Genomic DNA, 13,311 nt, shown 5'->3' with positions numbered 1-13,311 from the left:
TGATACGGTTCAAATTAATAGAACCACCAATATTTTTGAAAAGGGGAATTTCTTTATGGAGCACTGAACTTTTTAAAGTGTCCAAAATCCTAGACACTACACCCACGACATATTGACTGCGAGACACCAAAGATGATAAGATTCTCGGCAGCTTTAATGAATATGAACTACAAAAAGTTAGAAACACTAGTGAAATTTATCAAATTGAAAAGATATTAAAGATTCGTACTCGTATAGGCAAGAGACAGTTGCTTGTTCTCTGGCTAGGATACAACTCAGATTTTGATTCTTGGGTCAGTGCTGAAGCTACTAACAATGCTCAATGATTTCTATGTGACTTTCATGTCCAATGTTTCTGATCCTCTCTACAATGACTTGAATAGAACAAGTGACTTTTGGACGAAACTCTCCCCCACTATCAAATTCGACGGCGCGTATGAAGTAGCTCTTGTCGACTTTATTCTCAAAAATACATAGGAAATCCTGAGAAAGGATCGTAAATATGAAATAAAAATTAGACCCTATGATTGGCCGCCACCCTCAGGTGACCAAGAACAAATTCAAAAGATTAATTGGATGGATTATCCATATATTGAATTACCCTATGAAGAAGTCACCTGTATGAATGATTTATGTCGTTCTATTAATAAAAGAATTTCTGCTCGTAAAAAAGGAGCTTTTCATTTCAAATATTCAAAGGAGGAGGGCAAGATATACATTAGTTCACCTATTGCCAATGAAAAGATTATTCGCAATTATAATCTAAAAGATGTTTTTGTCTTTAAGCTCAATATAATCAACGGTAAAATTGCTGGAAACACTAATTTCATTTTTGCAGACTACCCCCCTGCCTTCTCCACAGACACTTTAAAATTTTTCTACGCTTCATTTGTGCAAACATCCCGGGTTGGCAATAGCAATGTTCCCATCCTACGAGTTTTTGAACGAAAAACCAATCAAGAACATATTCACCACTACAATATAAAGCATCTTCAGTATATTCCCGTAAACATGTCCTATTTGGAACTCTGTCAGATAACACTAAGAACTGAATTAGGTGATCCTCTAGCAATATCCAAAGGTTTGGCTGTGATTACATGCCATTTTCGACCCATTGTTCAACAACAACAAGATGTCTAATAGAAAAGTGGTATTCATTTGTCCTGATATTGACTGCTATGTTAATACTCTTGGCCCCAGACAACTGGGCAATGGAATGGACTATTAAAAAGGTCGCTCTTCGATGTCTGACTATGGTCTTGGTAGCTGGTTTGCTAAGTTGTTTCGCTCTGCACTACCTCTGGCTAGAAAATATATTGTACAGGCTGCGACAGATTTTGCATCCTCTACACTATACGATTGGAGCTCTGGCAAGGATGTTAAAAAAAAGTGCTTCGGAAAATCTTAGGTCCGGTACGGGAACCCTTGGCAAGAGATTAAAACAAAATGGAAAAGATTTAAAAAGGTCGAGAAACAATGCATCACTCATCAGTCTCTACTCAGGTTAGAAACGAAAGACATCACCCCTGTCAAAGAAAAGAAGGAAAAAGCCGACACGCACTGTAAACAGTAGAAGAAGAAGCTCCAGGAAGATAATTGTTACATCGAAACTAGATTTCTTTTCCTAAGATGTCCTACCTATCGCAAAAGGATTCTCAGCCTTCAATCACCTCCTCATTGAATCTATTCAATGCAGAAAATGTTGATGTGAGTGTAAAACACGGATACTATGAACAATTTTATCCTCAATAACCCCTTTCCAATAAAATCCACTTTCAAATTTATTCCAATGAAGACTACTTTATGGACATGTCTTCGACATGTATAGCTTTAAAAAAGAAAGTCCGGAAACCTGACAATACATTATCAATTCGTGCAGATAGAATATCCTATGAAAATTGTATATTACATAATTTATTTCGTCAAATCAGTGTCTACATCAATGGCATGCTGGTGAGCACAAGCAACAATCTCTCAAATTATACAAGATATATGCAATTTATGCTGATGACACCCAAGTCATACAAGGAATTGAGAGGCACCTCAAATGGATATGAATATATTACACATACTAATAGTACAGATGCACTTAAAAATGCTTCAACTAGTGAATTACATCTAGTTGGAAATGATATATCATGATATATTATGAAATATTTTCTATACCCCAATGGCTACCACCCAATGTTAAAGTGGATATAAAATTGACGCTTGCTCCATCTAATTTCATATTGAGAAAAGAACTTGCTGCCAATCCAGATGTAACTCTCTCCCTCACCTCGACAATACTACATGTACGCAAACACAAAGTTATGAGTTTTGTTGCTTTGGCAGTGGAAAAACTGAGAGCCAGTGGAAATAATATTAAACTACTTGTTCCTCATGCAATCACCAATCAACGTCATATTGCCGTGGGGTCAGGTACCTTCACCGACTCATCCTTTATCAATGGCGAAATTCCTTCAAAACTGGCCTTGGCATTTGTAAAAAGTGCTAGTGCAATAGGATCGTGGACTGGATGCCCGCATAAATTTGAAATGTTTGGGCTTTCATCTCTTGTCTGCAAAGTAAATGAAATCTGACTCTACAATCTATCTTTTGATAAATCCTATAGAACATTGTATGAGTTGACCATGCAAACCCTAGATCATGATTCAAAACTATTTGAAAATGGTATAACCGAAGAAATGTTTGTTAAAACACATAGTATCATTGTATTGGATTTGTATGGCACCCAGGATATGATTATAGTACGTACGGTGAGTGTGCGTTTAGACTGTAAATTTGCCGACCCATTAGCTGAGAGTATTGCACTAATCTCGTTAAATCAATATGAAACCTATTGGGAAATCACTCCCGAAGGCAGTGTTCTACTAGACTTGGTGCCAAGAAGACCTATCAAATAACCAATGTATTTAATATGGACCCCTATATGTCCAAATACAGATCCTATTGTCTGCCCTCGGACTTTCTTGGAAACATTCAAAGTGTAAACAATACCCTAATCATTGTTAATAGCAGTCTGTCAACTGTGCAGACAGGTCATTGGTTGTGCATCTTTTAAACAACAAAGACTATTGAATTTTTTGATCCCCTTGGTCTACCCTATACAATCTAAACACCACAAATTAGCAACTATATTGAGAACAGTGGGAAAACTATAATTCAAAATCAGAAGAGAGTGCAGGATCTGACGACTAAAAGCTGTGGCTTCCATGCACTACTATATTTTGTGTTCTGATGTCGCGGCTATACTTACAAGCAGTTTCTCAACATTTATGTAGACAATCCACGTCTGAACGACTTTATGGTGGAAAATATCCTCTCTGACCTGTATAATATTGATTTTGGTGCCCTACGAGTAAAGTGCTTAAAAAATGTATGTAAATTTGTTTATTAATAAAATGTATATATGCAACAATGTCTTTAAATCTTCACTTTAGATTTCTTCTTCTTCTGTGTATAGGCAACTGTCGTGAACCACTAATGCTGGTAAATCATTTGGATTCACTGTATATTGATCTTGATTGGCTGCAAAGTCAGGGTCACATTTTCTACAGTATAATGTAACTTCACTCTTGTCATATCTATTTGTATAGTCAATGATACTATTTACATTCATATCATGAAATTCACGAGTTTCAATCGGCCTATTTGAAGCAATATCACATACAGTTTTTTCAAATGGTGAATCACATTCGGTAACTGCCAAATAAAAATCACTTGGTTTATGGTCATAATAGGCAGTGTCGTCACAACGATGACGTAGAAACCAAATTGTCTTGTTACCCCAACAGTTGAATCGTAGACCAAATTCTTCCTCCCAGAATAATTTAAATCCACGACGATACCAATATCGTAGAAATAGACTAAAATCACATTTGGGATTCTTTCCAATCATAGCGGGGTAAGTATTCTCCCACTGATCGCATTTGTCACAGTGACAATTGGAGCACAGATGTCTTCTAGGGTGAGAGTCACAAATCTCTTCAAGGCATGAATTACATCCTTTAATTTGTACTGCATAGCCTCTATGTAATTTACAAGGATTACATAATTTGCACTTTTCACTATAGTCATCAATAATTGTACAATTCTCACATGATGTCCAACTGCCAAGAGTGTACATACATAGTGGACATGTATAGAACATTTTCGGTTTCCGATGACAACTCTCTCACAGCCAAAACTAAACTGATCACCCTTCGTTCGATAAATTCAGAGAGAGGAATGGTGAGAGGAGTAACTCTGTGACGTCACCTCTTTCAAAGGCGGAGCCATCTACATTGAATCTATGGCAACGTTTTAAAAAGTATATCTATGATACTATTCTGCTTTGTTCCAATTAATAAATCAATAAATTGAGTATAAGCATTTGAGTCACATCGACAAAGTTTCATACAATAGTCCAATGGGGGAGAATCAGTTTTCATTATATTGTCAAGTGTTCCCCGAGAGAATATCTTTCGTTGAAGGGATAACTTAAGAAAATTATCATCCAAAATCAAATGTTTTTCCATAATCACCAGATTCGATCTAATTCTCTCTTTCTCAAATTCATTCATTTTTCAATCCTATCACTCTGACTGCTGACTCTAGACTGACCATGATTCGTTAGCATAAGATTCTAACAAAAAGAAAGGGAACATTTTCGATTTCGAAACAATTTTATTGTATAATTACAACAACAATAGTAGACATGTAGCCTACAATTAGCGATACAGTTTATTGTCTTCGATATGCTTCATTAACGCACTAAAAGTACATTGCAGTCTATTCACATGCGCTATATCAACTTTTGCAGCGAAGCATAATTGATCCTCCATTTTAAATTTGCTCAATGATATCACATATCTTGGATATACTTCATCCCATTCCAGAAAAACCCGTAATCCCATCGTTATTTCCACCACAATGTTTGGTGCTCTTGTATTATTGCCACCAACTCTACTATCAACTTCTAATAGGGTAAATATTCCACTCATTATTGCAATATATATCTCGACGAAAAAATAAACGAGTATAGTCAAACTGTTCTCTCCTTGAATTCTAGCTTCACACTAATAAAAACTATAGCAACAGTCCTTTCCTTATATTCTCTGCAATCCTGTCCCGCTAATATTTCCGACTCCCTGATTGGCTTAGAAAGAGACACGTGATCCTGTTTCCGTTAGACTCGATCAATACATTCCCCGCCGATTATGTAATCAATTTCTCAGAACTCTACTTCCCCTCTTGTCCTAGTCGATTGCGTAATCAAGTTCTCAGAAATCCTCTCCCCTTCTTTTATGTAAATCAAGTTCTCAGAAATCCACTTCCCCCCCCCCCGAGTGGATCAATACATCTCTTCCCGTTACTGCGCAAGTGCAAACTTCGCCCCGGAGTCATTACACCTAGAAACAACAAATAAATCGACCTTGAAAAAGGGGCATTGACCCCATTAGACTCGATCAATAATCCTTGAATAAATTATAACCTGTCGGCGTTAGACTAAATTGTAGATGGCAGCACGGTGTATATCTCATATTCATTATGCCCTCTCTACTAACTAGCCCCCCCCCCCCCCACCCATCATTCCCCCGAAACTCGCGCCTCCAAATTTGAACCGTGTTATATGTTTCGATGTTGCTGAGGTTCGGATACGCAAGACGTTCTTGTGGAAGACACTTCCCCAAAACCCTTAAGATCGGATTTTTTCTTTGTGCCCCGGGTACGAATGCAGAGGGGTCTCGCACTATGTACTATTTATTATTTTTTTTTCCTCGAAAACTAGGCATTTCATATAGAAGAGGTCGTCGTAAAACCTCAAAAGGGGCTCATTGAGAGTTCTAGTGCCCTTTTTAATAGTCGAAAGGGATTGGAGGGCAACTAGCCCCCCTACCCCCATCATTCCCCAAATCACATCCAATCAAAATTTTGACATATCCATTTTGTTCAGCGTAGTTTATTTCAACATATAAAATATGTTTTTGAGGTGGACACTCCCCCACAATCCTCGGGGCAAGGGTTTTAAATTATGCCCTGGGGGCATATAAGGTTTTTATAGAAGGTTTTGTGGTTGAAACTTCAAAACAGGCTCATTCGATTGGTAATTCGAAGGGCTAGTACCCTTTTTAATAATCGAAAGTGATTGGAGGGAACTAGCCCCCCCCCACGCCCATCATTCCCCCAAATATATCCAATCAAAATTTTGAGATAGCCATTTTTTTTCAGCGTAATTGATTTCCAGATAGAAAATGTTTTTGAGGAGGACACTCCCCCACAACCCTCAGGGCAAGGGTTTTAAGTTATGCCCTGGGGGCATATAAGGTTTTTAATGAAGGAATTGTCGTAGAAACTTAAAAAAAGGCTCATTCGATAGGAAATTCAAAGGGCTACTGCCCTTTTTAATAATCGAAAGTGATTGGAGGGTAACAAGCACTCCCCCCCCCCCCCGCCCATCCATCCCCCAAACACATCCAATAAAAATTTTTGGCTATTTTTTGGCAGACTTTTTGGCTATCTCAAAAAGTGGATTTCATGTTTAGGGGAATCATTGGTGTGGGGGCTGTTTGCCCTTAATTTGTTTTCATAGGCAGCGCGCTAGCGCTGCCCAAGTAAAGAATGATGTGGCCACGATGTGTTGTTTTTTGGGGTTTTTTTTCTCCATACCCGGGCACTGCGTATCAAAGTAGTCGTCGTAAAAACTTCGAAAATGGTTCATTCGATTGACACATGGAGTGGCTAGTGCCCTTTTTAATCGTCAAAAGTGATTGGAGGGCAACTAGCCCCCCCTCCCCAAGCCCATCATTCCCCCAAAAACATCAAAACAAAATTTTTAGATAGCCATTTTGTTCAGCGTAGTTGATTTCCAGATAGAAAATATATTTTCGAGGAGGACACTCCCCCACAACCCTCAGGGCAAGGGTTTTAAGTTATGCCCTGGGGGCATATAAGGTTTTTATAGAAGTTGTTGTCGTAGAAACTTCAAAACAGGCTCATTCGATTGGAAATTCAAAGGGCGAGTACCCTTTTTAATAGTGAAAAGTGATTGGAGGGCATCTAAGCCCCCCCCCCACGCCCATCATTCCCCCAAACACATCTACTAAAAATTTGGAGATATCCATTTTATTCAGCGTTGTTTATTTCCAGATATAAAGTATCCTTTTGAGGAGGACACTCCCCCACAACCTTCATGGCAAGGGTTTTAAGTTATGCCCTGGGGGCATATAAGGTTTTTATAGAAGGTGTTGTCGTAGAAACTTCAACACAGGGTCATTCGATTGGAAATTCAAAGGGCTAGTTCCCTTTTTAATAGTGAAAAGTGATTGGAGGGCATCTAGCCCCCCCCCCACCCCCATCAATCCCCCAAAAACAACCAATCCAAAATTTGAGATAGCCAATTTGTTAAGCGTAGTTGATTTACAGATAGAAAATATTTTTTTGAGGAGGACACTCCCCCAAAATCCTCGGGGCAAGGATTACAAGTTATGCCCTGAGGGCATATAAGAACGATGTTGGCACAATGTATTATTTATTATTTCTTTCCTCTAGAGCAGGGCACTACATATGGAAGGGGTCGTCGTAAAACTTCAAAAGGGGCTCATTGAGAGTTCTAGTGCCCTTTTTAATAGTCGAAAGTGATTGGAGGGCAACTATCCCCCCACGCCCATCATTCTCCCAAACACATCCAATCAAAATTTTGAGATAGCCATTTTGTTCAGCGTAGTTTATTTCCAGATAGAAAATATATTTTTGAGGAGAACACTCCCCCACAATCCACAGAGCAAGGGTTTTAAGTTATGCCATGGGGGCATATAAGCTTTTTATTGAAGGAGTTGTCGTAGAAACTTCAAAAAAGGCTCATTCGATAGGAAATTCAAAGGGCTAGTGCCCTTTTTAATAGTCGAAAGTGATTGGGTGGCAACAAGCACTCCCCCCCCCCCACGCCCATCCTTCCCCCAAACACATCCAATAAAAATTTTGAGGTAGCCATTTTTTTCAGCGTAGTTGATTTCCTGATAGAAAATACATTTTGAGGAGGACACTCCAACACAACCCTGAGGGGAAGGATTATAAGTTATGCCCTGGGGGCATATAAGGTTTTTTATTGAAATCTTTGTCGTAGAAACTTGTATAACGGCTCATTCGATTTGAAATTCAAAGGGCTAGCAGTCTACCCTTTTTAATAGTCGAAAGTTATTTGCGGGCAACTCCCCCCCCCCTCTCAGGCCCACCTTTTCCCCAAACAGGGGAAAAGGTCCCAAGGATGACAACCCCTCCCCCCACAGCCCTCAGGGCAAGGGTTGTAAGGTATGCCCTGGGGGCATATAAAATTTTTAATGAAAGGCAACCAGCCCCTCCCCTACGCCCATCATTCCCCTAAACACATCCAATCGAAATTTTGAGATAGCCATTTTGTTCAGCGAAGTTGATTTCCAGATAGAAAATACGTTTTTGAGGAGGATATTTCCCCAAAACCCTCAGGGGAAGGGTTTTAAGTTATGCCCTGGGGGCATATAAGGTCTTTATAGAAAGTGTTGTCATATAAACTTCAAAAGGGGATCATTTGATTGGAAATTGAATGGGCTAATGCCCTTTTCAATAGTCGAAAGTGATTGGAGGGCAACTAGCCCCCCCCCTGCACCCATCATTTCCCCAAACACATCCAATCAAAATCTTGAGATAGCCATTTTGTTCAGCGTAATGGATTTCCACACAGAAAATCTGTTTTTGAGGAGGACACTCCCCCACAACCCTCAGGGCAAGGGTTTGAAGTTTTGCCCAGGGGGCATATAAGGTTCTTATAGAAGGCGTTGTCATAGAAACTTCAAAACAGGCTCATTCGATTGGAAATCCAAAGGGCTAGTGTCTTTTTAATAGTTGAAAGTGATTGGAGGGCAACTAGCCCCCCCCCCACACCCATCAATCCCCCAAACACATCCAATCAAAATTTTGAGATAGCCATTTTGTTCAACGTAGTTGATTTCCAGATATAAAATATGTATTTGAGGAGAGCACTCCCCCACAACCCTCAGGGCAAGGATTTTAAGTTATGCCCTTGGGGCATATAAGGTTTTTATAGAAGGTGTATTAGTAGAAACTTCAAAAGGGGCTCATTTAATTGGAAATTCAAAGGGCTAGTGCCCTTTTTAATAGTCGAAAGTGATTGGAGGGCACCTAGCGCCCTCCCCCACGCCCATCATTCCCACAAACACATCCATACAAAATTTTGAGATAGCCATTTTATTCAGCGTAGGCTAGGTGATTTCCAGATAGAAAATATGTTTTTGAGCAGGAAACTCCCCCACAAACCTCCGGGCAAGGGTTTTAAGTTATGCCCTGGGGGAATATAATGTAATTATAGAAGGTGTATTAGTAGAAACTTCAAAAGGGGCTCATTTAATTGGAAATTAAAAGGGCTAGTGCCGTTTTTCATAGTCGAAAGTGATTGGAGGGCACCTAGCCCAACCCCCAAGCCCATCAATACCACAAACACATCCAAACAAAATTTTGAGATAGCCATTTTGTTCAGCGTAGGCTAGTTGATTTCCAGATAGAAAATATGTTTTTGAGGTAGACACTCCCTCACAATCCTCTGGGCAAAGGTTTTAAGTTATGCCCCGGGGGCATGTAAGGTTTTTATAAACGGTGTTGTCTTGGAAACTTCAAAACAAGCTCATTTGATTGGAAATTAAAAGGGCTAGTGTCTTTTTAATAGTCAGAAGTGATTGGAGGGCAACTAGCGCCCCCAAGCCAATCATTCCCCCAAACATATCCAATCAAAATTTTGAGATAGGCATTTTGTTCAGCGTAGTTGATTTCCAGATAGAAAATATGTTTTTTAGGAGGAGAGCCCCAAACAACCCTCAGTGCAAGGGTTTTAAGTTATGCTTTGGAGCCATATAAGGTTTTTATAGAAGGTGTTGTCGTAGAAACTTCAAAGAAAGCTCATTCAATTGGAAATTCAAAGGGATAGTGCCCTTTTTAATAATCGAAAGTGATTGGAGGGTAACTAGCCCCCCCCACGCCCATCATTCCCCAAACACATCAAATAAAAATTTTGAGATGGCCATTTTTTTCAGCGTTGTTGATTTCCAGGTAGAAATTATATATTTGCGGAGGATTCTCCCCCTCAGACCTCCGGGAAAGGGTTTTAATTTATACCTTGGGGCATATGCTTTTTTTATAGAAGGCGTTGTCTTAGAAACTTCAAAAAAGCTCTCATTCGATTTGAAATTCGAAGGACTAGTGCCCTTTTTAATAGTCGTTAGTGATTATTGATATTTTTTGTTGTTGTTTTTTTTAGACCAGGGCACTTCGTATCGAAGGAGTTGTCGTGGGAACTTCGAAAGGGGCTCATTCGATTGAAAATAGAAAATGATGATGCCCTTTTTAATAGTCTAAAGTGATTGGAGGGCAACTAATCCCCCTTCCACTACCCCCCTCCCACGCCCAACCTCCCACTTGCCTATTATTTTTAAAAACTAAATGTTTCCTTAAGATTAAGTCACAATGCACTGTGTTAATGCTAATTCCCAATAAGGCATCTCAGCAGAATCACAAGAACGACTGAGGGTATTATGTTCAAACTTTTGGGGCTACTTCTGCTCTTGAAATTTAACCAAATCAAAATTGCGTAAGTATATCCAAGCTATCAAAGAAAGTAAACAGATTCTTTTGCGAGGGGTATCAAGTTTTCCATTTCAGGTCAACTAGAGGAGGTATGAAACTAAATTAGACACTACTATTTGTGTCCAGATTTTTAAAAGGGTGTATTTTGTTAAAAATTGCTGAAAATTTTTCTGCAGCATACAAATAGCAGTCCAAACTATAAAGTCTTAAAAACCGAAAAGATTTAAAGTGTTGCCACTTTAAAACCCCTATGCCTTCCCAAGGCCTGCATCGTCAGTTTAATATGTATATACTGATATTTAGTAATAAAATGTTAATATTATTTGATTTATTAAAGTTATAAAAGTAAAAACATTTATAATTTTTTCAGTAAAGTGCAAATATTGTTCTGGCTTTGGGAAGGCATAGGGGTTTTTGAGTCCAACTTATGTTAATTCCTCCTCGTTTTGACTTTGACTCGGTTATTTATTGTAATTTCTGTTCGTTTTGGGTTTCATTTATTTATCGATGCTGATTTGTGGTAGTTTCAGGCTTGGTAGATTATTTGATTAATTCTTGCTTATTTTTTGTTTAATTGAGTTCTTTACTTTTCTTTGAAAAACTTATTTTTTGTAAAAAGTTTTTCAATTAATCGTATATAAAGTGCAAACGATCATCCATTTCATATAAACCTTATATGCCCCGGGGCAAAACATACAACCCGTACCCTTGAGTTCTGGGGGCTGGGTTCACTCTGAAAACATTGTTATATACTCTTTGGACTATTGCTAACAAAATGGCTATCACACGATTTTGATCGAATGCGTTTTGGGAAATGAGGACATCAGAGAGGGGTAGGGGGTTAGTTTCCCTTATTCACTTTTGACTCTTAAAAGGGAACTAGAACTATACATTTCCAATAAGATGAGCATCCTCTAAATTTTTCTCTACCAGCTCTTCCATTAAAACTTCATATGTTCTGGGGTATATAACCCTTAGTCCCATGCTCTGGGAGATTTTGTCAACCCCAAAGGCCTTTTATGTGATCTTTTGACTATTATTTGAAGAAATGGCTATCTTAAAATTTCTATCAGATGCGTTTTGAAAAAATACGAAAGGGGGGAGAGGTATTCCTTCCGATCACTTTGACTCTTAAAAAGGCCAGTAGAACTTCGGATTATCCAGTCCAATAAGCCCCCTCCGAAATTTATACGACCACCCTTTCCATAAAAACCTTATATGTCCTCAGGACAAAACTTACAACCCTTGTCCTGGGGGCTGTGGGTTGTCATCTTAAAACACATAACTTTCAGACTTTTTGGCTATCTCAAAAAGTGGATTTCATGTTTAGGGGAATCATTGGTGTGGGGGCTGTTTGCCCTTAATTTGTTTTCATAGGCAGCGCGCTAGCGCTGCCTAAGTAAAGAATGATGTGGCCACGATGTGTTGTTTTTGGTTTTTTTTTTTCTCCATACCCGGGCACTGCGTATCGAAGTAGTCGTCGTAAAAACTTCGAAAATGGCTCATTCGATTGACACATGGAGTGGCTAGTGCCCTTTTTAATCGTCAAAAGTGATTGGAGGGCAACTAGCCCCCCTCCCCAAGCCCATCATTCCCCCAAAAACATCTAATCAAAATTTTGAGATAGCCATTTTGTCCAGCGTAGTTGATTTCCACATAGAAAATATGTTTTTGGGGAGGACACTCCCCCACAACCCTCAGGGCAAGGGTTTTAAGTTATGCCCTGGGGGCATATAAGGTTTTTATAGAAGGTGTTGTCGTAGAAACTTCAACACAGGGTCATTCGATTGGAAATTCAAAGGTCGAGTACCCTTTTTAATAGTGAAAAGTGATTGGAGGGCATCTAGCCCCCCCCCCCCACGCCCATCATTCCCCCAAACACATGCAATCAAAAATTTGAGAAAGCCAGTTCGTGCAGCGTAGTTGATATCCAGATAAAAAAATGTTTTTGGGAAGGACACTCCCCCACGACCTTCGGGGCCAGGGTTTTAAGTTATGCCCTGGGGGCATATAAGGTTTTTATAGAAGGTGTTGTCGTAGAAACTTCAACACAGGGTCATTCGATTGGAAATTCAAAGGGCTAGTTCCCTTTTTAATAGTGAAAAGTGCTTGGTGGGCATCTAGCCCCCCCCCCCACGCCCAACATTCTCCCAAACACGTCCAATCAAAATTTTGAGATAGCCGTTTTGTTCAGCGTAGTTGATTTCCAGATATAAAATATGTTTTTGAGGAGGACACTCCCCCACATTCCTCAGGGCAAGGGTTTTAAGTTATGCCCTGGGGGCATATGAGGTTTTTATAAAAGGCCATGTCGTAGAAACTTCAAAATAGGCTCATTCGATTGGAAATTCAAAAGGCTAGTGCCCTTTTTAATAGTCGAAAGTGATTGGAGGGCAACTAGCCCCCCCAAGCCCTTCATTCCCCCAGACATATCCAATCAAAATTTTGAGATAGCCATTTTGTTCAGCGTAGTTGTTTTCCAGATCGAAAATATGTTTTTGAGGAGGACACTCCCCCACATCCCTCACGGCAAGGGTTTTAAGTCATGCCCTGGGGGTATATAAGGTTTTTGAAGAAGGTGTTGTCGTAAAAACTTCAATAAAAGCTCATTCGACTGGAAATATAAAGGGCTAGTGTCCTTTGTAATAGTCGAAAGTGATTGGAGGGCAACTTGCCCCCCCCCCCCCCAAACCCATC

Source organism: Artemia sp. Qi Xiang Cuo, chromosome 17 (assembly GCF_049724085.1).
Source record: "Artemia sp. Qi Xiang Cuo chromosome 17, ASM4972408v1, whole genome shotgun sequence".
Classification (NCBI taxonomy): Eukaryota; Metazoa; Arthropoda; class Branchiopoda; order Anostraca; family Artemiidae; genus Artemia; species Artemia sp. Qi Xiang Cuo.
This window is presented reverse-complemented; position numbering follows the sequence as displayed.